A 5,614-nucleotide genomic window follows, 5' to 3' on the forward strand; every position below is an offset into this window, starting at 1 on the left:
TTATTTTTGTTGTGACAAAAATAAAGCACAATAATTTCCTGATAGGTTTGTCTTTTTTGGACCTTATATGATCATTCTGTAACATATAGTAACAGAGGCAAACGCACTGTGATGTGGATAAATGGCATCATTTGACCATCATGTCCTCATATGTTCAAATGTCACATTTAGATTTTATTATCATAGAAATAAAAAAATATTCTTATAGAAAAACCGAAATACCTGAACTATTTGTATAGTAACTATCATAATGTAAAGATTACAGTGTATAAATTTTCATTGAGGACCTAATATGCATGTGTTGATAAGAGGCATATTTCATTAAGTACAGTCATTGAAAATGCTCCAACATGCCCAGCATAATAGTTCTTTTATGTTTGTTTGTTTTGTTTAAGACAAAAGAATCAGAAGTCTGAAAGTAAACTGAATTCCAGTATTTAGGTGCTAATAGAAAAGTTCTGATTTTCCATTACAGATAAAGAGAGATGACATTTGCAGAATGGAAAGTGTTCAGATAAGAACCAATTAAGTGCAAAGAATGTGTACTTTAATTAAGGATACTCCTTTTAGTGAGAAAAAAATTAAGTTCAAATCTCTTGTGAGGGGATAACAACACAGACAGGCATTCAGCAATGGTAAAGATCCTGTTGTGGTCATTGCAGTAGTAGAAACTGACATAAAAAGACTGAGGCACAAAATGTGCGTTAAGCTACTGAGTCCACCAGGCTGAATTAATTTTCACTATTTGTTTCTCCAGCATTTATGGCACCTTGGTAATCATCTTAAATTCCCCAGAGATATCAGATACTGATCAAAACATCTGTGATATCGTTTCCTTTTCCATATATGTATACAGGTATGCATGTATGTATATTCTCTCCATTTGAAGCAAAGTACAGAGGTCAAATGTTCTTTCTTTGGTAATTTTTGTTTTCCTGCAAGCTGGGCTTTAAAATGAGCATTACTACAATTTCTGATTAACTGCATATGTTAAAACTCTTCAGCCTGGAAAGAAAAAAGCAGAAAAAAAAAATCTTAATCTTTTGACTTTAGAAGGAGATGAGAGTCTTTCTCAGAAGGACTGGGCAAGATGTGCGCTGTTAAAGGAACAGGGAAATGGTTCTCTGTCATCCAAACCTTATTTCTGTACTCTGGAGGATATTTCATGTGAACAAATGAGCGGGGACAGAGACTGCTAGTCATTTATTTATCTGTAGGATCTGGTGTAAGGAGTAAATAATCTGGTGAATGGTATACTGTGTTTGTCTTTCGACATACTCAACACAATGCTGCCATATCTTACCTGCCCTACCTGACTACTTGTTGAATAAAGTCTTATGCTGTCCATACAGCAGCAATGGAAGTACTTGCCTCGTATGTGGCTGCTTCTTAAACAATAAATGAACTACAGCTGCATCTGTGAAGAAAGAAGCCCTTATATCAGGAAATGTTCAAAGAATTTCCATTGAGAATTAGAAAGGATGTGAATGAATTTTTACCATAGAGTTAGATTTATGGTGAGATGTCACTAATTTTAAAGCTATGGGCCTAACTGTTTTTCTGATTTTAATTACTATTTTTCAGTCATAAAATTTTTCAGAGTTTTTCTACCTCAGTGTTAGCACCATTGCAAATTGAGCTTCAAGCATTTTAATATATTGTCACACTGCTGGAGTGAATAGCATTTAGACCAGAAAACTGTTAACAATGGCATGAATAAATTGTTGAGAAAGAGTGCTAACTTTCCCATCACTGATGCGATGTCAGTGACTAATACTTTGAGACAAATTCAATTATCAGTTCTAAACCAAACTCTCCTAAAAGGACATATGGAAAATTAGAGTTGAAACCTGGGAAAAACCCTGAGACCTTCTTTATAACTAAAAAGGTAAGTGACTAGTCTTTAAGAGAGTTAATAATTTAATTTTTTTTGGTGATTTATTACTGCAAGAGCAGCAGCTGAGGTTAAATATATTTATAGTGTGTGGTACTAGAAGAATAAGACTTTTTCACCTCTCCTGAACGAGCCAGTTAATACTAACGTTGTGTCAAATTTGAAATTTGTGTTACCATTGTAAATCAGATCTAAGAGACACTTGATAGAATTTTAATTTTAGTAAAGAGAAGAATCATTTCAATGATCGTTAATTGTATTTACTTCCTAATTCTTGCCTGCGTAACAAAACCCCCAAACACAATGTTATGAGGATAGAAGAAGGAAGACATCTTTTCAACCTCTAGTGCTTAAAAACTAAAATAAAAATAAGTTTGGGGGTTTAAAAGAAATTTTAGAGCTTACTCAATTTTAGCAAGTCTTCATACAATACAATTATGGTTAAAACCAAGAAAATTAATGCATCTAGATTAGCTGGTCTGTAGCTAGGTGTGGAAAATGGCCAAGCAGAAAAGGACCCAGGAGCGCTGGTTGGCAGCTGGCTGAGCATGAGCCAGCGTGTGCCCAGGTGGCCCAGAAGGCCAGTGGCATCCTGGCTTGGATCAGCAATAGTAGGGCCAGCAGAACTGGGGAAGTGATAGTTCCCTGCTGAGGCCACACCTCAGACCCTGCGTTCAGTTTTGGGCCACCCAATTCAGGAATGGAATTGCTGGAGCAAGCCCAGAGAAGGGCAAAGAAACTGGTGGAGGGTCTATAGGGTAAGTCCTATGAGGAGCAGCTGAGGGAGCTGGGCTTGGGAAAGCTTAGAAAAGGTAGTTGGATGCTTCGAAAATTTTTATGGAAAATGAGATTTCTTATTGAAGTGTGTAAATGGATGTAGATTTTTTGCTAAGAACACTACTGTAAAACATTACTAGCTCCACTGGGCTGTTTGGTATGATTGTGAGCATTACTACCACAATGATAATCAAACAAGGAAAAATGGTAATTACCTAATACTTTGGATATAGAGACAAAAGTTAATCCTGGAAAGGTTGTAAATATGAGGAATGGGTATCCCTCTATTCATTCTATGAAAAAATCACTGCTATTTTCAACTCCACCATTGCTCTACTGATTGCTGCTCGTTTAGTAACCTCCTTTCTAGGTCAATCACTGTAAGCATAGTTTAGCACTAGGAACTCTACACATTCCTGTCTGTGACATTCCCTTAATGAACACTGTGACAGAAAATAAGTATTTCTGAGCCCACACAGTTTGTCATGAAGTTGTGATAAATTCTCATTCATATTTCCCAGCAGGGACCAGTTGGAAGATCAGGGAAGGCAGTGGCACTAGCATCAGCAGGGACTGCATCTGAGTCACACTTACAGAGGTGTTTGGAATAGTGGGTGTTGTGTTTCCTTGTTTGATAGTAGTTTGTCAGCACTGTCCTAAGGGAATGTTTACAATCCAGTATTGTTTTTCAAGCACAGCCTTCTAACAACAACTTGGAAAAGAATAACTAAATTTAGACTCCTCTATTATATTCAGCTCTGCAATATTTAATTTATCCTTATCACAGTCTGGTGCATGGAGCAAACACTTCCATTATACTGATAGGAAAGCACAACACTGCCAATTTCCTGTGAGCTGCTGGGTGGAAAAGAGCAATTGTGTCTTGTTTACAGTGGTCACTTTTTGGAGTTTGGAGGTCTCTTTGAAGTCAAGGAGACCCACAAGCCTTTAACCTGGAGAAAATTAGAGAAAATTATTGCCTCTGGGACATCCAATATAAAGCCTGTCTTCCTCTAAGATGGAGCCAAGCTCTGAAATTTGAATCCAGATTTCAGCCATTTGCTCTCAGTTGTGAGGGGAACAGAACAGAAACAACTGCAAAGAAGGCATTGATCAATTTTGTTGGCTTCATTCAGATACAAGAAAAAATCCAGAGAAATCAAAACCAATATCTTTTGAAGAACTATTCAACAAACCAGCATTTTTCAAAGAAAATATATTTTTGTTGAAAACTTTTTAAAAACTCCAATTATTTAATTTCCAGTGTTTTACTATGTGATTTTATATGGCACTTTATAAATTCTATGCAGCAGAAATACTCTTATCTTTTTCACTGGTGAATATATATTAAAAGGCATTTATATAGGGAAAAAAAAAGTGGTTTAGAAAACAACTGCTTTCTAAGTATCAAAAATAAAAATTAAGCATATTTTAAAAAAGGCTTAAAATATGCATTTGAACAGATAACTGCACATATATACTAGGAGTCAAAATTGACTTCAGTCCTAGATAAATGTAGATCCTTTTGTTGTGTACCATGAGACTGATACTGGGGTGCAACAACTATGTGCTCCTTAGGCTAAGGTAATGGTAATATCCTGCTACATGTCCTAAGTTAGACTAACAGAAATAGGGCAAGGAAATCAGCAAGAAGGAGTAGTGCCAAGGCTTTTTTGGGATGAACTGCAGACCAGTATATCCCAGGCTAGCAAAATTTGACTTTTCCAGACTGAGCTTGGTATACAAGAGCAAGTGAATTGGAATGTAAATTTCTAGGTAGCAAATGACAGAAAGACACTGAATATAAATGATGAGAGAGGATGTAGACAGATATTGCAATGAGCAATCTGCTCACTTCAGTATAAAGATGCAAATAAGTGGGCTAAAGGGAATGCAAGAAAGCTTTTTTGGGAAAAGTAAAGAGGAGAGATTATTGGTTTGTGCTTTCATGCTGTGGGATATTTACTGTGAAAACAATACATTAGTAGTCTATTCAGAACCTGTCTACTCGTAACTTTAATCACTCTGTTGTTCATAAGATACTGGAGGGGAGAAAAAAATTCACATTTGTGAGAAGAGTCCAATGCATGTCATCATTTACTTCATGTAAAACTGTGCAGTTCCAGATTTCAGGGAAATTAAGGCAGTCACATTTACAGTATACAGGCTTAAGATATATTTGAAGGAGCCTGACACCTGTTAAAGACAAAAAATATACATCTAGTCATCTGCAGCTCATGTCTTGTTCAACTTTTGAGCAAAGAGTCAGAACAATTTTTTTTCTTGTGAGCCAAGGTGGTGCTTACAGAGTTTTGAACAGGGATGTAGGGACCACTGCTATTACTGTCATTAGTGTTATCATGACAGGTACTTCATGCTGTCCATAGACAGAAGATCTTGAACCTAAATTGCACTGTTCTGTGTTTTTGCAGTTCACACAGGACCATCTGAAGACTATCAGGAAGAAGAATTATGAAATGAAAGGCAGCAACACTAATCTGTTTAATTAGATGCTGTCTTCTAATACTAAAAACCCAGAAGGCATTCCAAACGAAGCAATATAACCCTGTAGGAAACTAAATTTCCTGCCTATTCATCTAAAATCCTGGAATTCAGGCTGAAAACCAATTTGCAGATACCTACTAAATAGGTATGCAGTGCTGATTGGCTCTCTAAGATTTGTTTTCACACCACAGCATAGTTCTTCTGGTTAATTCTTTGCAAACATTTTTTCATCAGTGCTTTATAAATGAAAAGAAATAGAAATGTATTTATATAAATGCATGTATTAATCTTTCTGGACCAGCATTTTATTTTATCACATCACAACAGTGAAAATATCTACAAAAAGAAACAGGCTGTACAAAAAGGAGTAATTCAAAGGGGAGAAAACACCCTCAGCCCTGATTTCTTAAAGACATTGTGTAAACCATACAAAACACT

This window comes from Serinus canaria, chromosome 2 (genome assembly GCF_022539315.1).
Source record: "Serinus canaria isolate serCan28SL12 chromosome 2, serCan2020, whole genome shotgun sequence".
Taxonomy (NCBI): Eukaryota; Metazoa; Chordata; class Aves; order Passeriformes; family Fringillidae; genus Serinus; species Serinus canaria.